General features: G+C 43.3%; 1 protein-coding gene across 1 annotated transcript in view; it reads left to right on the forward strand.

Moving 5' to 3' along the window:
• The first annotated feature begins 8,259 nt into the window (after positions 1 to 8,259).
• LOC126101457 (probable G-protein coupled receptor Mth-like 4) overlaps positions 8,260 to 22,060 on the forward strand; it is a 317,300-nt gene continuing 303,499 nt past the window's right edge. Inside the window, exon 1 of the mRNA XM_049912110.1 lies at positions 8,260 to 8,408. The gene's annotated coding sequence lies outside the window, so the exon portion shown is untranslated. The remainder of the gene's footprint in view (positions 8,409 to 22,060) is intronic.

The following is a 22,060-nucleotide window of genomic DNA, read 5'->3' on the forward strand; positions in this document are numbered from 1 at the left end:
TTCCAGCAGGACAATGCGACCCCATCCCCCCCCCCCCCCCACCTACATCCAGAATTGCAATGGAGTGGCTCCAGGAATATTCCTGCATACTTGCCTAGATTTGATTTGTGTCCTTTCTTGTGCAGTTGATGGATTATAGCTTTAGTCCAATGTTCTGATAGTTCTTATTTGTTTCAAATTTTCGCTATGCACTGGTGTAATGGTATCTTCACTGATTATGCTGCATATGTGCAAAGCTCCAGAAGTTTTTGGTCTCGTCTACTTTGCTGTCCAAAGCCTTGTGGATTGCTGGTGGTTTTATATTATCTGCCAATGTTTTGAAAGGGGCATATGTGTTTATTTGAAGTATTTCTAGCGGATCTTCGCAATTTAACAATATCTTAAATGTCTCTGTTAAAATTTCTGTATTTTTTATTGCTATGGGCCACCTTATTATATTTATCCTTTAACATTAATGTTGTAAGGTCATATCTTTGTAGTTGCCTGCTAAATATTTTGTAATAATCCCTTGAGTGTGTCTTCTCACATTTTGTTTCCATCATTAGAAATTTATCTTTTGATATTGACGTTAATCCTTCCTATTATTTTCTGGGCTTTCTTTGTTGCAATTATCCCATATCACTGAAGAGGATTAATTTCTGTTCTATTTCTAATTTTTAATTTTTATCTTTCTTTATTTCTTTCTTCTGGGTACTAGGGGATCGTTTATTGTCTGAGGTTTGCCCCCCTTATCCAAACACTTGTTACACCACTGGTAACAGCTGATGTCACCAGTGGCAGTATAAGAGACTGTAGCATGAATTTAGTTACAATCATAAGAAATTGTTTCTTATGCAAGTTGTTAACCTTTAGGACTGGTTAACGTTTTCATTTGCAGTTTAACTAGTATTTCACTTCAGAACAGATATTGATCGTTCTTCCAGCTATTGGGTTTCAATATAAACTGCAATATACATACCATTCTTTACTTTGGTATTTACTGAGATAGGTGAATAACTTAGGAGTCTGATGATTAGTGGCACCTTTTTCCATATCGTTTCTGCTATGTACTTCGGAATCCATGACTTACACAGGTCTTTGTACACGTAATCACAGCTTAGTTAATTAAACCAAGCAAAGTGAGAGGTTTACAACTCAACTTCTCCACTTGAAGCCATTGGCATAAAAACTTTCTGCTGGCAAGATGACAATGTGGAATACGTTCTGACTTAGCGAATAGAAAGATACGCCAACTTCATGCCTACACCAGGCCTATAAAGTTTTAAAACTTCCTGGCAGATTAAAGCTGTGGGTCATCCCAGGACCCGAACCTTACCTCTTTGACTTCTGTGGGCAAATCCTCCATCGGCTTTTTTTTTCATAAATAACTCAATACATTTATTTCTTTGCACATGATGTAGAAATTTTAAGTTGAACTCTTTGATTAAGCGTATTTCTGAAGTCCACTTGCGCTTCTATACAACAATTTGCACTTAACTTCCTCTACCCCCAATAACAAGCTTCTCAGATCGAGCTGTTGGACAACGAGTTCCACTACTGCTGTTATAGAATCAATGTTCCTGTTATCCAAATATGCCTCTGCTGTTTTGAGATTACGTATAACTCCTTGAAGGAAGTACTCAAGCAGTATTGCTATCACTGTGTGGGATATTAATTTATTGGGAGAAATATCAGATACATATGAAGGTTCATACAACCATTTTCCCTGTTTAGCTTCCATCAAACTATGGTCCTTAACGTTAAACTCCATCTCCGCTGAGTGGTGACACTATGTATATCTCGCTGAAAATTCCTCATCCTGACTTCTTTTTCAAAGAATTTTGCCACCCTGGCTTCTGAGAGATGCTCATTTATTTTTGGATTCCTCATCTCTTTCTCAAGATTGTGGTCTATTTACACATTCATCAATTCCAGCGTTTTACTTTGTTTTCGCAGGATCTGCCCTGCTAACAACTAAGAAAGAAGATTTCTCTTGATATAACTCAAGTAATTGCATCTAGGTATCCAGATGTCCAAAGGTTGCAAACATCATGTAGCATTCATTCTGTGGATGTAAACAACCCACACGTATCAAGAGATATTATCTGAGTAGACTCTTTGATTGATACAGTCCAAGCACGGTAGGTTATTCCATAAACTTTCTTAGATACGGATCATAGTTTTCTGCCAGTCAGTTTATTGACTAAACTCCTTGTACCAGCTTTGGGTGACCAGTAAAAGCAACTTTCACTATTTTCTCTACTTCACACTTGTAGTGCAAAGAATATTCTAAATGTCTTGACACCTGAAAAGCTTTAGTCGAACGCAACACATTTCCAGAAAATTGCCTCTTACAACTTTTGTATTAACTTAGATACAATTATTAAGGCATTTCACTAGCAAGTTATCGACATTAAAACCACAAAACCTTACTCTTTTCTAAGAATTAAATGCTGCCAGCAACGTGAGTCGTACATTTTCTTTCTCAGAATATACAAAAAAGAAAACAAAAGACGCAACGCGAAGGAATTATCCGAAAGGGACGGAAATCGGCAGATGTGACGTGTATGTACAGACAAACAAATGATTTAAATTTGAAAAAATGGATTGACATCTACATCTACGTGGATAGTTTGCAAATCACAATTAATTGCCTGGCAGAGGATTCATCGAACCATCTTCCCCATTCTCTATTATTCCAATCTTGTATAGCGCTCGGTAAAACGAACATCTATATCTTTCTGGGCTAGCTCCGATGACGGTGATCATTTCTCGTTATGTAGGTCGGCGTCAACAAAATATTTTCGCATTCGGAGGAGAAAGTTGGTGAATGAAATTTCGTAAGAAGACTGCGCTTCAACGAAAAACGCCTTTATTTTAATGATATCCACCCCGAATCCTGTATCATTTCAGTGATACTCTCTCCCCGATTTCGCGATAATACAAAACGTGCTGCCCTTCTTTGAACTTATTCGATGTAGTCCGTCAGTCCTATCTGGAAAGGATCCCCCACTGTGCAGCAGTATTCTAAAAGAAAATCGACAAATGTAGTGTAAGCAGCGTCTTTAGTAGTTATGTTACATTTTCTAAGTGTCCTGCCAATTAAACGCAGCCTTGGTTAGCCTTACCCCACAACACTTGCTATGAGTTCCTTTCAATTTAATCTGTTCGTAATTGTAATTCCTAGGTACTTAGTTGAATTTAGGGCCTTTAGATTTGATTTATCGAGTAACCGAAGTTTGACAGATTCCTTTTAGCACTCATGTGGATGCTCTCACACTTTTAGTTATTTAAGGTCAATTGCCGATTTTCGCACAATACAGATATATTTTCGAAATCGTTTTGCAATTTGTTTTGATCTTCTGATGACTTTACTAGTCTATAAATGACAGCGTCATCTGGAAACAACCTAAGAGGACTGCTTAGATTGTCTCCCAAATCGTTTATAATAGGCAAGGAGCCTATAACACAACCTTGGGGAACGCTAGAAATCACCTCTGTTTTACTCGATGACTTTCCGTCAGTTATTACGAACTGTGACCTCTCTGACAGGAAATTACAAATCCAGTCACGTAACTGAGACGATATTCCATAAGCACGCAATTTCTCTACAAGCCGCCTGTGTAGTACAGTTCAAAAGCTTCCCGGTAATCCAGAAATACGGAATCAATCTGAAATCCTTTGTCAATAGCACTCAACACATGGTGCGTTTAAAGAGCTAGTTATGTTTCACAAGAACATTGTTTTCTAAATCCGTGTTGGCTGTGTGTCAATAGATCGTTTTCTTCGAGGCAATTCATAATGTTCGAACACAATATATGTTCCGAAATCCTCTACCGATGTTAATGTTATGGGCCTGTAATTTAGTGTATTACTCCTACTACCTTCCTTTAATATTGGTGTGACCTGTGCTACTTTCCAGTCTTTGGGTATGGATCTTCCGTCAAGCGAACGGTTGTATATGATTGTTAAGTATGGAGCTACTACTGTATCAGCATACTCTGAAAGGAACCTAACAGGTATACAGTCTGGACTGGAAGACGTGCTTTTGTTAAGTGATTTACGTTGCTTCACTACTCCGGGGATATCTACTTCTACGTTACTCATGTTGGCAGCTGTTCTCGATTCGAGTTGTGGAATATTTACTTCATCTTCTTTTGTGAAGGCATTTAGGAAGGCTGTGTTTAGTAACTCTACTTTGGCAGCACTGTCTTCGATAGTATCTCCATTGCTATTGCGCAGAGAGGGCATTAATTAAGTTTTGCCGCTAGCATACTTCACATACGACCAGGATCTCTTTGGACTGTCTGCCAGGTTTTGAGACAAAGTTTCGTTGTGGAAAAATATTATGATCATCTCGCATTGAAGTCCGCGCTAAGTTTGGAGCTTCTGTAAAAGATCACCATCTTGGTGATTTTGCAACGTTTTAATTTTGGCGTGTTTTCTTCGTTGCTTCTGGAATAGTGTTCTGACCCGTTTTGTGTACCAAGGAGGATTAGCTCCGCCGTTTGTTAATTTATTTGGTATAAATATCTCAATTGCTGCCGATACTATTTCTTTAAATTCAAGCCACATCAGGTCTACCGTTACATTGTTAATTTGGAAGGAGAAGTATATTTTTCGTTTATTTTTGGAGGATTTGGAGGTTACAATATTCAATCTCCTACGACAACCCTGTGTTCACTAATCCCTGTATCCTTTTTGATGCTCGTTGTTGGCTCAGAATTATTTGTTGCCAAGGGGTCAATTTTGTTTCCACAACTGTTTAGTATTCGCTTGGACTCATTAACTAACAGCAAGAAATAATATTCAGAGAATGCGTTTAGCACAACTTCGGATGGTGCTTTAAACGTAGCTTCGGAATTAAACATGTATTTTCGCCAACGTAAATTAAAGTCATCACCAACTATAACTGTATGAGGGTTTGAAATCAAATTCAAGTTTTCTTTCAGCCTTTGTATCATCTGAATTGGGAGGTCGGTAAAAGGACCCAATTACTATTTTATTCCGGTTGCCAAGAATGACCTCTGCTCATACTAACTCACAGGACCTATCTACTTCAATTGCGCGACAAGGTAAACTACTTCTAACAGACAAACACGCCACCGCCAACTGTGTCTAGCCTACGATTTATTAAAAAGAAAAAGTTTCACAAATGGAGGAAATCAGTAACGTGGGCCCGCCTCTGGCTCTTATGCAAGCAATTATTCGGCTTGGCAATGATTAATAGAGTTATTGGATATGCTCCTGACGGTATGAAGGCAAATTCTGTCCAATTTATGAGTCAGATCGTCAAAATGCCGAGCTAGTTCGAGGGCCCTGCCCATAAGGCTCGAAACGTTAGCTGTTAGGGAGACATCCTGTGATCTTGCTGGCCCAGATAGAGTTTGGCTAGCACGAAGGCAAGCAGTAGAAACTCTCGCCGTATGTGGGCTGGAATTATCTTGCTGAAATGTAAGCCCAGGATGGATTGGTATGAAGGGCAACAAAATGTGTAGAATATAGTCGACGTACCGCTGTGCTGTAAGTGTGCCGTGAATGACAACCAAAGGGTCCTGCCATGAAATGCAATGGCACACCAGACCTGGTTTTCAGGCTGTATGGCAGGTGCAGGCAGACCGGTATCCCATCATTGTCCAGGACGCCTCCAGACACGTCTTCGCTGGTCATTTGGGGCCTGGAATCTCACTGACTGGAGTAGATTGAGTCCCGCTTCGAACTGAGCCGTGACCAGTGAGGACGGGTCTGGAGATTCCTTGGAAAGGGCTGGATACCAGACACCCAGGAGTGATGGTCTGGTGTGCCATTTCTTTTCTTCGCGGGACTCTTTTGGTTGTCATTCGCGGCACCTTTACAGCACAGCGCTACATCGACTATATTCTCTGCCTTGTTTTGTTCCCCTTCATGGAAAGTCATTCTAGTCTTATATTTCAGCAAGATAATGCCCAACTGTACACGGTGAGAGATTCTACAACTTGAAACTTCCTGGCAGATTAAAACTGTGTGCCGGACCGAGACTCGAACTCGGGACGTTTGCCTTTCGTGGGCATGTGCTCTACCAACTGAGCTACCCAAGCACGACTGACGCCCCGTCATCACAACTTTACTTCTGCCAGTACTTCGTCTCCTATCTTCCAGACTTTACAGAAGCTCTCCTGCGAACCTTGTAGAACTAGCACTCCCGAAAGAAAGGATATTGCGGAGACATGGCTTAGCCACAGCCTAGGGGATGTTTCCAGAATGAGATTTTCACTCTGCAGCGGAGTGTGCGCTGATATGAAACTTCCTGGAAGATTAAAACTGTGTGCCGGACCGAGACTCGAACTCGGGACCTTTGCCTTTCGCGGGCAAGTGCTCTTCCAACTGAGCTACCAAAGCACGACTCAGGCCCTGTCCTCACAGCTTTACTTCTGCCAGGAGAGCTTCTGTAAAGTTTGGAAGGTAGGAGACGAGGTACTGGCAGAAGTAAAGCTGTGAGGTCGGGGCGTGAGTCGTGCTTGGGTAGCTCAATTGGTAGAGCACTTGCCCGCGAAAGGCAAAGGTCCCGAGTTCGAGTCTCGGTCCGGCACGCAGTTTTAATCTGCCAGGAAGTTTCATATCAGCGCACACTCCGCTGTTGAATGAAAAAATCTCATTCATATTACAATTTACCTGGCGCTTGACAAATCCTGCCTTGGCCTTGGCCAGAAAGGTCGTTAGATCTCTTTCAAATAGAGAACGTTTGGAAAATTACGGGCAGGATCCTTCAATCAGCTCGGGATTTTGACGACCTAATGCGTCATTTAGAGATAATTTAGCATGATATCCCACAGGAGGACGGACATCCAATAACTTCCTCAATCAGTACCAAGCCGAATAACTGATTGCATAAGGTCCAGAGGTGGAACAGCGCCTTATTGATTTGCTTAATATGTGAATCACATTCTCTTGAATAAATCATCCATTTTTTTCTGAAATTGTAATCATGTGCTTGTCTGTACATGTTCGTCACATCTACCGATTTCCGTCCCAAGCGGATACTTCCTTCTTGGTGTGTCGTTTTTTTATTAGAGTTTATTTCGTATTTTTCTGCTTCTCCAAGACGACGTGTTTGCTTTAAGACACTGCTCTTTGATTTATAAATTATAGATTGCAGCAATCAGTCGTCCTTTTTAGATTTTATTATACAAATCCAGATTTCGGTTGGTAGCTAGCCATTCTCAATGCGCTATTTTTTATTCTAAATGCATGTAAGCCCCTGAAAGAACTATGACTGACGCCCGAACAACACGGACTTACATGCACCCAAAAATGGTTCAAATGGCTCTGAGCACTATGGGACTTAACTGCTGAGGTCATCAGTCCCCTAGAACTTAGAACTACTTAAACCTAACTAACCTAAGAACATCACACACATTCATGCCCGAGGCAGGATTCGAACCTGCGACCGTAGCGGTCGCGCGGTTCCAGACTGTAGCGCCTAGAACCGCTCGGCCACCTCGGCCGGCTTACATACATTGAGAATAAAAAATAGCGCATTGAGAATGGCTAGCTACTAGCCGAAATCTGGATTTGCATAATAAAATCTAAAAAGGACGACTGATTGCTGCACTCTATAAGTTATAACTCACATACAGTCGCTCAGTGCATCCACTTTCCCAATGGAAGGTAACCTGACTGCTCTTTAATGTCAATACATCTTTGCACTCCAAAAAGGGAGAAGGTAGATTTGGGTTTAACGTCCTGCCGATTATTGCTAAGACTGAGCTAGCTATCCAGTAAAGCCTCACGTCTCACTCACCCTCTCTCCTCCCTGTAACAACTTTAATTCCGAAAAGTTCCTCCCTCGTACCTACCAAACGTTACGGAAGTTCTCTTTCCTGTCTTCCAGGACTAACACTACTTGAAGAATGGATATTACGAAGAAATGCTTTTCCACAGGCGGAGTGTACGATGACTTGTAACTTCATGGCAGACTGAGACTGTGTGCCACACAGGGACTTGAAAACATCAATCAGCCGATTCTAATGATGAAGCATTAAACTTTCAGTTAAATGACGATGATACTTTCAGCGAAAAAGTGACATTCTTCCTCACGATTGCGTCACATTTTGAACACAGTGTATCTCATGAGAATTTCGAGGCGCAGTTATTTTTTGGAGACCTTGACTCCTGAAATGAAGGGACGTTGGCGGGAGAAGAGACCGATGTCATAAGGTACGGGTGTCTCGTGCATCACCGCGCACGTTCGGCCGTCGCCGATTCTAGTCGAGCGCGCGCCGGAGCCGAGTGAGTAGCGTTCATCTCGCTTCGTGATAAACACGCATCACCGCACCGAGCTGGAGGTAGCGCGCCCGTATCGTGGCATCTCGAATGGGCATCGCTCCTGCACTCGACCTGGAATCTGCCGTACCGGAAAAACAGCTGTGACCTCGTGGTTTATTACACAGGTAAGACGACGTCAGCACAGGAAATTTTCCACTAGTTTGGAGCTGATTGTACGTAAGGGTACGTTTATGTGGAATCTGCGATAAACGACGATAGCGAAGATACTAGCGTAGCGGCGGATAGTGTAAACGGCATTACCACTGCAGTGTCTATATTGTAGCGTGGCTCCGAGTCACGCTTAGTGACAGCGATAAGAACGTCGGTAATCGATTTTCGAATAAGAGCAGCGATAATCGCTGGAGGAGCAGTTTCTTTTCACTAGTATCGAAGATGGACGTTAGGAGTTTTATTGATGAAGTACTTGACAGGCCTGCATTGCCGGACCGGAAAGACAAAACAAAGTCAGAAGCAGGTTCGTTCTGGACAAATTTTGGAATGAATTTGCAGTTAAATTGAATATCATGTGTGTAAAAAAGCGTATTCCTGCAATAGTAATTATACTGGCAGTAACAAACACTGGATACAAAAAAAAATAGGTTTTGTAGAGATCACGAATATTTGTGGTCCTTGAATTTGGTCTTCAGGTGGAAGCTTTGTTAGGTGCACATTTACTGGTTGTGAAGTTGATTCCACTGTAAGACAATGCCGAGTAACGTACCTCCTACGTCAATTATTAAAATATGCTGCTAGGTAATCCACATCTATTTCGTACTCACATGGCTATTATTCTCCATTTAAAACACATTATACGAGAGGAGAATTCAACAGTTCGTGATCGTGCTAATCTAACGTGCAAACAGTCGTTATCAGCTTCCCTTGGTGACATTAATATTAAAATATATAAAGGCACTGTAACACAGTAGAGTAGAGCATCATGTTTGTAATTTTTGAGCATAGAGTCAGAATGAGCTGTGGAAGTAATTCGAATATGTTTTGCGTCTATACTCACTAAGCAATTAAAAAAAATCAAATATTTTAGTAATCATCAACTACTGAAATCATCGATTATTGTAATTTTCATTTTTGACGACTTGACAATCTTCTCATAGACAATTTGACAATTTTCTCATATATGTTTAGTTACCATTCTTGCTATTTTCACGACATTTGCAACGTTAAGGAAGCGCTAGGCTGATGGAGACAGGAATATGACAAAAAAATTCGAAATTCAATAAAGCAAATGCTCTATTTTCTCAGTTTATTGTGCATTAATAGTTATGCAGTCCTTGTTTCAAGAGTAGTGTATCGTTAATCTCTCGGAGTTAGTTTCTTAGCCATTGCAGTGTGAAATTTACGTGAAAGCTTACGTGACACATTTAGATTTACAGTGGCTTCCATTCAAAAGCCAAAACCGACTCGGTGCTCATTACTTCGCTCCACGCTGTTCTTATGAGGGCGTGCTGAAAAGTAATATACCCGGGTTTTTCATGTGCACACTCTTAAAGCTTTTTCAATAAAATAAACGTTATTAACATTTTACACCTTTATTTTTTACGTCTACATATTTATTTTTCAACATAGCCTCCATGACGACAAACACTTCTCTCCAAACGAAAACTAGTTTGTTGATGCCGTCACTGTAGAATGTTTGACTTTGTTCATGGAGTCACAACCTCACTTCTGCTTGCAGCACTTCGTCACTATCAAAGGGGATGCCTCGAAGGCGTTCTTCAAGTTTTGTGAAGGGATAAAAGTCCTATGGGGCCAAATTGGGACGTTCTGGAGAGTGATCGATGGCAACGATTTTTTGCAGATGTCATAGAGCTCGTGTGTGATCTGGCGTTGTCATGGCTGAAAGAGAGAGTGCTCCATGTGTGGACGAATTCTTCTAGGCTTAGAAACTCGGTAACAACACGCCGTTTCTCATGCACCGACGTAGTTACGTTACGTTCGTGTTAGACGAATGACTTTCTGATCAAAATCGACTACGCGAAGTGCATGCGGTTTCCGTTCCTACTCGTAAATCAGTAACTTACCATGACGCGAGCATGTCTGCAACGTCAGTGGTCTATGGACTGCGCCCGCGTGTGGAGTTCTAACTTCGGTGTATGCTACGTACTGCGCGTGAGCGGAAACAAGGGACTATGACGACGTCTGCTAACAACGCAAGTTAATATACTCTGGCCTAGCTCCCTCATATTACAGAAATGGATTGTGTGCTTTCGTGTCTTCTAAATCTTTATTGCATTCAGAATGAGATTTTCACTCTGCAGCGGAGTGTGAGCTGATATGAAACATCCTGGCAGATTAAAACTGTGTGCCCGACCGAGACTCGAACTCGGGACCTTTGCCTTTCGCGGGCAAGTGCTCTACCAACTGAGCTACCGAAGCACGACTCACGCCCGATACTCACAGCTTTACTTCTGCCAGTATCTCGTCTCCTACCTTCCAAACTTTACAGAAGTTCTCCTGCGAACCCTGCAGAACTAGCACTCCTGAAAGAAAGGATATAGCGGAGACATGGCTTAGCCACAGCCTGGGGGATGTTTACAGAATGAGATTTTCACTCTGCAGCGGAGTGTGCGCTGATATGAAACTTCCTGGCAGATTAAAACTGTGTGCCCGACCGAGACTCGAACTCGGGACCTTTGCCTTTCGCGGGCAAGTGCTCTACCAACTGAGCTACCGAAGCACGACTCACGCCCGATACTCACAGCTTTACTTCTGCCAGTATCTCGTCTCCTACCTTCCAAACTTTACAGAAGTTCTCCTGCGAACCCTGCAGAACTAGCACTCCTGAAAGAAAGGATATAGCGGAGACATGGCTTAGCCACAGCCTGGGGGATGTTTACAGAATGAGATTTTCACTCTGCAGCGGAGTGTGCGCTGATATGAAACTTCCTGGCAGATTAAAACTGTGTGCCCGACCGAGACTCGAACTCGGGACCTTTGCCTTTCGCCGGCAAGTGCTCTACCAACTGAGCTACCGAAGCACGACTCACGCCCGGTCCTCACAGCTTTACTTCTGCCAGTATCTCGTCTCCTACCTTGAAAATCTCATTCTGGAAACATCCCCCAGGCTGTGGCTAAGCCATGTCTCCGCTATATCCTTTCTTTCAGGAGTGCTAGTTCTGCAGGGTTCGCAGGAGAACTTCTGTAAAGTTTGGAAGGTAGGAGACGAGATACTGGCAGAAGTAAAGCTGTGAGTACCGGGCGTGAGTCGTGCTTCGGTAGCTCAGTTGGTAGAGCACTTGTCCGCGAAAGGCAAAGGTCCCGAGTTCGAGTCTCGGTCGGGCACACAGTTTTAATCTGCCAGGAAGTTTCACTTTATTGCATTGTTTGCTTTGTTTTTCGTAACACACTGAAAAGCTACACAAGGTCCTTATGTTTTATTCCACTAGTACTCTACAGGAGAGGCGAAATATCTGAAACAAAAATGATTTATGTTTTACAGAGAAAGCCTACGTATGCATAAATAGGAATGTAAATAGAGGAACGCGTTTCCATGAAAATTACATAAACAGTGAAAAAGTCGGGATTATTTGACGATAAAAGTAATTGTCGGTGTTGTTGGGTATTTAACAAGAACGCAAGATACAAAGGATCATCTAAATATTGTAGTGTTTGCAAGTACATCTTTTCGCGAGCAGATAAATGTATATGTACTGAATTTTTTTGCTGACACTTTTCCTATTATTTCAATTCATAGGAGTGTAAAGAATTTACCACACGACCTTTGGCAAGAACGTACACTATCAAATCTGCTTTGGTCATCAATAAACCCTGTTATCATTGCTTGTTCCTGCATATGTTACTATATTGCCTTTTTTTCATAAAAAGGTTGTCACTCATGACCTCACTTTCACCGTTCAGATGCCAAATATACAGCAGACAGCTCTCACAACACATAACCTGACGTGTAAACGAAAGTGACCACTCGGAACAGAAGAGACACAGCACGGGAACAAAACACCAGGGCCGCTGCAGAAGACTCACTTGTCTCGAGTAGTCAGTTAAGACAAAGAAAGTCGATCGCTTAGAAGGGGCCTTACTCACCGCCATGTTAAACGCAATAATTCGGAGTCCTCTAGCGTAAAGGTGACCGAGTAATATGGATGACGTAACACTTCAAGCGATTTTGAGAACAGAATAAAAAATTCGGGGCCATTATTTTCAGCGCATTCTCGTAAAACTCCGTCATGGACGCCTCGTGGAAACTGAGAGACACGCTTCGCCATAGACACTGCTCTCTTCGACCCGATATAGTTCATCGCAGCTCCACCACAACTGAGTCCTAACTCATTAATCAGGGGCTGTTCTTGACTGACGACGCTTTTGTGTGTCATACTGTTTGTGAGTGTACACTCGTAATGTTCCGCTGAGGACCTGCATCTCCACACACACACACACACACACACACACACACACACACACAAACAAGCTTGGCGTTAAAACAGAGCTTCCGCGAATGAACATGCGTAATTCAAATCGCCTAATGGAAACCTTATACAGGAAAAGAAGTTGATCTGAAGACTCGCTGCCTTGTCGCACCTACTGTACCTTTGGAGCAGTGCCAACTGTTTCCACAAACTGTTGTCGACCGAAGATAGCCGCAAAATTCTTGTACCGAGATTACTCTGGGGTATTACAAGGAAAATACTATTGACTTTAGAACTGCAGATAATTTTCTCACTTCCGTTCCAAATTATTTTCAGTGCTTATATCGTGTACCGCAATACAGATGTGTTCACCGTCGCACTCCATCGTTCACCAGTGCCATCGACATCTTCAGTATTCGTGCGTCGTGTCAACAGTTTGTAGTGTGGATAGTCATCGAGTGTGAACGGCTTCATGTTTTTTTTATGTTCATGTGTCTACTGTTTTTTCCCCGCCGTTTTGTTCCAACTCATGAGTCTTCTCTGTTTTACCATTGTAATATATTTGGCTGAAGAGCGGCGTATTGTGCTGCTGCCAGCCTACCTGTTTTTATACGGGTATTAAAATCACAATAAAGAAAATAAAAAAAAGATGACGTGGCATTTCAGCACTTCAGCGAATAACCACAGATAGTAATATGCTGGCATCTCAAAGTTACAGACAGAAGTCTTTTATACCTTTCAGTTTAGTGTTGCCGTTCTTTGCTGTCTGATGCATCACAAAGGTCAGTTGCAGCAAGCTTCCCGACAACTCAATTCTTTGGCGTAGTTTGAAACACTAACTATAGTTAATTGTTTCAGCTGGCTTTTGTAAGGTTGCATTTTTAGTTTTGAAGTAACGACCAAACATGAGTAGTTCCAAACCCAGACTTCTGAACAGTTTACGAAAAAAAGTTCATTTGCATTATTTACAATAAAAATATTGTCTGATTAGGGTAAATCGTAAAATGCCATCAGCGTTAAATTGCTTTGAAATCTTTTTCCACGTTAATTACCGAATAATAACACAAAACGAGAAGAAGAGTCACTTTCTTTGCGCAAAGCTTAATTATGTCTCATAATATAATAGAAGCACCTGCACGAAATAAATCTATCTGGAACTGCAAATTTAATCAATATATACGAGCAATTACAGGAAGTAAATCGACTGCTTTCCTCTGCTGCACATGTTTGTTAGTTGTTTATTCATCCATAGATCATTTGTAAAATGATATCAGACATCACATCTTAAATGACAAATGAAATAATTTTTTTTAAATTCAGTAATTCATATATACAGTAATATTAACTCCTGTAGGACTACGTTAACGTGTTGGGTTGTTCATTTTCATGACTTGTATATAGTGTGTTTTCGTACATACACTCCTGGAAATGGAAAAAAGAACACATTGACACCAGTGTGTGAGACCCACCATACTTGCTCCGGACACTGCGAGAGGGCTGTGCCAGCAATGATCACACGCACGGCACAGCGGACACACCAGGAACCGCGGTGTCGGCCGTCGAATGGCGCTAGCTGCGCAGCATTTGTGCACCGCCACCGTCATGTCAGCCACTTTGCCGTGGCATACACAGCTCCATCGCAGTCTTTAACACTGGTAGCATGCCGCGACAGCGTGGACGTGAACCGTATGTGCAGTTGACGGACTTTGAGCGAGGGCGTATAGTGGGCATGCGGGAGGCCGGGTGGACGTACCGCCGAATTGCTCAACACGTGGGGCGTGAGGTCTCCACAGTACATCGATGTTGTCGCCAGTGGTCGGCGGAAGGTGCACGTGCCCGTCGACCTGGGACCGGACCGCAGCGACGCACGGATGCACGCCAAGACCGTAGGATCCTACGCAGTGCCGTAGGGGACCGCACCGCCACTTCCCAGCAAATTAGGGACACTGTTGCTCCTGGGGTATCGGCGAGGACCATTCGCAACCGAAGCTGGGCTACGGTCCCGCACACCGTTAGGCCGTCTTCCGCTCACGCCCCAACATCGTGCAGCCCGCCTCCAGTGGTGTCGCGACAGGCGTGAATGGAGGGACGAATGCAGACGTGTCGTCTTCAGCGATGAGAGTCGCTTCTGCCTTGGTGCCAATGATGGTCGTATGCGTGTTTGGCGCCGTGCAGGTGAGCGCCACAATCAGGACTGCATACGACCGAGGCACACAGGGCCAACACCCGGCATCATGGTGTGGGGAGCGATCTCCTACACTGGCCGTACACCACTGGTGATCGTCGAGGGGACACTGAATAGTGCACGGTACATCCAAACCGTCATCGAACCCATCGTTCTACCATTCCTAGACCGGCAAGGGAACTTGCTGTTCCAACAGGACAATGCACGTCCGCATGTATCCCGTGCCACCCAACGTGCTCTAGAAGGTGTAAGTCAACTACCCTGGCCAGCAAGATCTCCGGATCTGTCCCCCATTGAGCATGTTTGGGACTGGATGAAGCGTCGTCTCACGCGGTCTGCACGTCCAGCACGAACGCTGGTCCAACTGAGGCGCCAGGTGGAAATGGCATGGCAAGCCGTTCCACAGGACTACATCCAGCATCTCTACGATCGTCTCCATGGGAGAATAGCAGCCTGCATTGCTGCGAAAGGTGGATATACACTGTACTAGTGCCGACATTGTGCATGCTCTGTTGCCTGTGTCTATGTGCCTGTGGTTCTGTCAGTGTGATCATGTGATGTATCTGACCCCAGGAATGTGTCAATAAAGTTTCCCCTTCCTGGGACAATGAATTCACGGTGTTCTTATTTCAATTTCCAGGAGTGTATTTTCAAATAAGTTATCACTTTTTACTGCCCATACTACAGACAGACAGACACACACACACACACACACACACACACACACTACGATAGGTTAGTGGAGAATGGCAGTTGTGTATTGTTCAATAAGCCGGCCGCGGTGGTCTCGCGGTTAAGGCGCTGCAGTCCGGAACCGCGCGACTGCTACGGTCGCAGGTTCGAATCCTGCCTCGGGCATGGGTGTGTATGTGATGTCCTTAGGTTAGTTAGGTTTAAGTAGTTCTAAGTTCTAGGGGACTTATGACCTAAGATGTTGAGTCCCATAGTGCTCAGAGCCATTTGAACCATTTGAACCCTAAGCTTACACACTACTTAACCTAAATTATCCTAAGGACAAACACACACACCCATGCCAGAGGGAGGACTCGAACCTCCGCCGGGACCAGCCGCACAGTCCATGACTTCCAGTGAAAGAGAAAGGCCTAGGAGGAGGTGGGCGCATTGCATTCGAGGAAACCAAAGGGAAAACTGACTAAAAGATGACTGCACGTAGGACAAGGAAAGGTGGAATAAAGTTTCCAGAAACTTCGACTCTGCGTAAGATAGCATTCAACAAAGGAACAAAACTGTATAACAAATAGCCATAGGGGATTAAAAAGACAACAAAAATCGAAATATTTAAAAAATCATTTAAAGCACAGCTTTTAAATAATTTTTTCTGGAAAGTCAACGGTTATTTAGATAAAAGAGTGTAGGGAACGGCAGGAAATTAACATTATTGAACAATACAAAAAATGACTCCGAGCACTATGGGACTTAACATCTGTGGTCATCAGTCCCCTAGAACTTAGAACTACTTAAACCTAACTAACGTAAGGACATCACACACATCCATGCCCGAGGCAGGATTCGAACCTGCGACCGTAGCGGTCGCGCGGTTCCAGACTGTAGCGCCTAGAATCGCTCGGCCAGCCCGGCCGGCTCTTCTTTATGTGCATAACAGGTTTGTAGATGTTCAAACAGCTGTGTAAACATATGCTTACAGGAAGCTCGGTTCCTACGTTTAGTTATTATCCTAATCGTCCTTTTCTGTAGTTTCAAGACCAGGTCCAATTTTGTGTGAAATGCATAAGGAACAGCATATAATTATACACTGATCAGCCAGAGAACATTATGACCACCAAATAGCCGATATGTCCACCTTTGGCGCGGATAACAGCGGTGACGCGTCGTGGCATGGAAGCAATGAGGCCTTGGTAGGTCGGTCGCTGGACGGAACTGGGATCACATTTGCACGCAGAAGTCACCTACATTCCGCAAATCCCGACGAGGAGGCGATGAGTTATGACACCACGTTCACTCACATCCCAGATGTATTCTATGAAGTTCAGATCTGGCGAGTTGGAGGGGGGGGGGGGCAGCACATGAATTGGAACTTGTTATAATGTTCCTCGAACCACTCCATCACACTCCTGGTCTTGTGACAGGTCACATTATCTTGTCGAAAAATCCCACTGCCGTCGTGAGAGATTATAGCCATGCAACCAGTGTATAATACTCCTTGGCTGTCAAGGTTCATTACGTGAGCTCTATTCGACCCATGGATGCCCACACGAATGTTTCCCAGAGCATAATGGAGAGGTATTAAGGAGCTATTGTCCTGCAAGACGACGGATTCGCTCCCTCCCATCGGCATGATGAAGAAGGTTGCAACGTCCCCTTAGAACAATTTATACAAGACTGTGCTTAAACTGACACACAATGTTTTTTTAGCGCAACGCAATCTGAGTATCAAAGATCCCTGCAAAAGAATGGCCCTGACTAACATTAACCTGTACCTTTCACAAATCACTTACCTCACAAAAATCTTGCTTACTCGAACTACTGCAATACAGCGAGCGCCACTACTGCCAGCTAAATAAAAGATTCTAAAGGCACTAACTACTGATAGGCATCGTTAGCAAATGAAAGATTTTAATAGAGAACAAACAATGTATTTACCTTAATAGTCATAATATATATAGCAGTTCATGACAAATTACAAAACTCCGCCATCTCTGTCCCCACATCCACCACTGCTGGCGGCTCACCTCCAACTGCGCAACGCTACGCGCTGTTCACATCCAGCTGCCGCTGCCCAACACTACAATGGCAGACAACAATGCAAACTAGCCACAGACTGCACACAGCACAGCCAGTGATTTTCATATAGAGCGCTACGTAACGTTGCCAATAAGAAAACATAAACAGCCTACTTACAAGGTTTCGCATTCATCAGACCATTAAACGTTCTGCCACTGCGCCAGCTTCCAATGCCGATGGTTACGTGCTTATTTCAGTCGTAATTGCCGATGTCGTGGTGTCAACATTGGCATATGCATGGGCCGTCAGCTGCGAAGGCCTATCGTTAGGAGTGTTCGGTGCCCTGTGAGTTCAGACACACTTGTACTCTGCCCAGCATTAAATCTGATTTTATTTCTCCGCCCGTCGCGTTTTACCAGTCTGCCCAGCCTACGACATCCGATATCTGTAATGATGGGTGGCCGCCCAAACCCACAAAGTCTAGACGTGATTCCACCTTGCTTTCGCCTTATGTTGAAGACACTCGCCACAGCACCCCTGAAACACCCGAGGAGTCGCGCAGTTTGCGAAATGCTCTACCCGAGCCTCTGGGCCATTACCATCTGCCTTCGGTCGAACTCGGACAGGTCGCGCGTCTTCACCATTCTACACCCGACGGCAGGCTCACTGATACTACATGTATAGTGCGTGTCACTGACTAGCAGTCATTCTTCGTCAGGTGACGCTGCTATCGTCTGAACGGGTTTATATCGATAGTAGGTCGGTGGTCATAATATTCAGACTGATCTATGTAAGGCAGTCTCTTAAAGAGAAATGTCAGGACTCTAAAGCCGCATTTTTTTGCTAATGTATTTGTGTGTTCATTCTCCTACAGGTGACCGTCAATATCAAGTCATAAAAATTTTATGTTTGCTGTATAGTCTAAGAAATTTTCATCTACATTCAGTTTACAGAATTATTTGCCCTCTTTAACAAAAAATCCTTGCTAACTGTTTTATTCACGTTCAGTGGAAGTTATTGCGTGATGACCCATTATTAAGTTCCATTAGGGATCCTGGTGTTTTATCTGTGATTACAATGTTGCTGCCATCACCAAACAACTTTTTCTCAACGTCTAACAACGACAGGACAGTTATTGATATTACACACATCAGAAAAAGTTTTGTATCATTTCGGTTCCGAGAGTTGCGGAACTTCTGCAGAAAATTGGAATAGAGGTCAACATAAAGATCATTTCCGCCCTTTTTATTGCTCATGAAAACCACACATTGCATGTTGTACCACCATACAGCGATACCTTCAGAGGTGATGGTCCAGACTGCTGTACACACCGGTACCTCTAGTACCCAGTAGCACGTCCTCTGGCATTGATGCATGTCTATTCGTCGTGGCATATTATCCACAAGTTCATCAAGGCACTGTTGGTCCAGATTGTTCCGTTCCTCAAGGCTATTCGGCGTAGATCCCTGAGAGTGGTTGATGGGTCACATCGTCTATAAACAGCCCTTTTGAATCTATCCCAGGCTTGTTCGATAGGGTTCATGTCTGGAGAACATGCTAGCCACTCTAGTCGATCGATGTCGTTATCATGAAGGAAGTCATTCACAAGATGTGCACGATTGGGGGGGGGGGAGGGCGAATTGTCGTCCATGAAGACCAATGCCTCGCCAATATGCTTCCGATATAGCTGCACTATCGGTCGGAGGATGGCATTCACGTATCGTAAAGCCGTTACGGCGGCTTCCACGACCACCAGCGACGTAGGTCGACCCCACAGAGTGCTACCTCAAAACAGCAGGGAACCTCCACCTTGTTGCATTCGCTGGACAGTGTGTCTAAGGCGTTCAGCCTGACCGGGTTGCCTCCAAGCACGTCTCCGACGACTGTGTGGTTGAAGACATATGTGACACTCATCGGTGAAGAGAACGTGATGCCAGTGCTGATCGGTCCATTCGGCATGTTGTTGGGCCAATCTGTACCGCGCTGCATGGTGTCGTTGCAAAGATGGACCTTGCCATGGATGTCGGGAGTGAAATTACACATCATGCTGACTATTGCGCACAGTTTGAGTCGTAACACGACGTCCTGTGGCTGCACGAAAAGCATTATTCAACATTGTGGCGTTCCTGTCAGGGTTCCTCCGAGTCATAATCCGTAGGTAGCGGACATCCATCCACTGCAGTAGTAGCTCTTGGGCGGCCTGAGCGAGGCATGTCATAGACAATTCCTGTCTCTCTGTACCTCCTCCATGTCCGAATAACATCGCTTTGGTTCTAAGAGATGTCTAGACACTTCCCTCGTTGAGAGGCCTTCCTGGCACAAAGTAACAATGTGGACGCGATCGAACCGCGTCTAGGTATGGTTGAACTACAGACAACATGAGCCGTGTACCACGTTCCTGGTGGAATAACTGGACCGGATCGGCTGTCGGACCCCCTCCGTCTAATAGGCGTTGCTCATGCATGGTTGTTTACATCGTTGAGCGGGTTTAGTAATGTCTCTGAACAGTCAACGTCTGTCTTCAGGAGTTCTGGGAACCAGGGTGATGCAAAACTTTTTTTGATGCGTGTATATTAAGAACAATAGTTGCCCTAAGATGCAGCCGTGAGCGATTCCTACGTTAATATGCTTGGGGTCTGATAAATGTTTCAATGAAAGTTTCCTTTTTTGAAATTTGTGCTATTTCTACCCACAGTACACTGTTCTACAGGTATGTTCTAAACCAGTCATTGGCAGTTCGTCTTATTCCAAACAATTCCATATTTTTAATGTTGTATGCTCAACACTACCAAAGGCATTCGAGAGATATAAAAATATACCTGTGACACATTCATTCTTGTCCACTGCATAAATACCACTGCTTTAAACTCTACTACCGCGGATTTTGTACTTCTACGACTCTGGAAACCAAACTGTGCTTCTTTGAGGAGATTACATTTATTCAAGAAGTTCACTCTGTATTTCAGAAGAGATTTTTTTATGTACACCACCGGCGAAATGGGCCTGTAGGTTTTGTACATGTTCTGCGTCACCATTCCTTACTAGAGGCACAACTCTCGCGTGTTTCAGATGCTCCGAAAACTTACCTGAACTGATAGACTTACTTATTATGCTAGTTAATGTAGCTTGAATACTAATTAAGCATTATTTAAGTCCACATACAGGCACTTCATATATGCCTGCTGACTTTTTGTTTTTTAATTTTTATATTTTCTTCCTGACTTCATACTGTGGGATGTGTAACAACATCAACCAAATTCAGAAAACTGTTTGAAGGATAATTATGAAATTCTACTCACTACAAAACAGTTTTCGCGGAACAACAATTTTTATGGCAAATGATATTAAACAATATTTATTCTTCATAAATACTTGAAACGGTCCTAAGTTTTCACGTCGTCAATAACATAACTACCTTGAAAATTGTAAGTTGAGCTTAACAACATTTACTTAAAAAATAATTTTCTCACAGTGACCACACAAAATTTACGCCGTATTCCGTTGTCTCCTCGCATTCTCTACCTTACCAAATTGAAAACGGCTTACGGAACTGTTGAAACGGCTGGTCTTGTGGAATGGTGGGTCCTGCATTTAATAGAGGCCTTCCTCATGAAAGGTCACGGCGCCTGTGACTGGTGATGATCGCTCGCGTTCGATATGTCCGCCGCGTTCGACTCTTTGATCATATTTCACCATCTTATGCATAGCTATCATGGTTTCAAGCACAGAGATTTCGAGACACTCTCTCTCCTCCGCTGTCTTATCAGCATTCAGTGTCATGTCTCTCACCGACCTTAACGCTATTGTCTGAACAACGGAGAAGAGACATTATTTTCCACCAGAGCAAAACTTTTCGTCTGTCCCACACCGCTTCCTCGAAGTCATTTTCAGTAACAGGAAACCCGACTCTGGAATAACCTCCCTCCTTACATCAGAGGACCGAATAACATATCCACTTTCAAAACATAGTTAACGACATAGCTACTGAAGCAACAAGAATGTCTACCTTCGTTCCTGTACCCGTTGCGCCATTGTATCCTTCCTTCCTTCCTCCGACATCTTCCTCGTTACTCAACGCGCTTAGCTGGTGCAATCTACCTAAATTTCCCTCCCTCAGAGCTCTTTATATCAGAAAATATCACTTTTGTGTACCTACGAATACATTTTGTTTATGCCACTATTATTATTATCGTTATTTTTATTGTTATTATTATTATTAGCGGCAGCATCAGCAGTAGTAGTGGTAGACTGCTAGTATTAACCTTATTAGTTATCAGTCAGTACTATTATTTCTCATGGTGCCTACATACATTCAGATCAGTTTTTACTGTGTTAGAACCATTTTATTATTATTTATCGTATTAAAGTTGCTGTTACTTCTTAGATAACTATGATGTAAAAATATTATATATGTGAAACCCTTGTCGGATGTAAGAGAGAGCCTAAAGCCCATAACCTAATCAGATTAAATAAATATAAAACAAATTACAATCTGTCTTCATTAGCT

This window comes from Schistocerca cancellata, chromosome 9 (assembly GCF_023864275.1).
Source record: "Schistocerca cancellata isolate TAMUIC-IGC-003103 chromosome 9, iqSchCanc2.1, whole genome shotgun sequence".
In the NCBI taxonomy this organism is placed as follows: domain Eukaryota; kingdom Metazoa; phylum Arthropoda; class Insecta; order Orthoptera; family Acrididae; genus Schistocerca; species Schistocerca cancellata.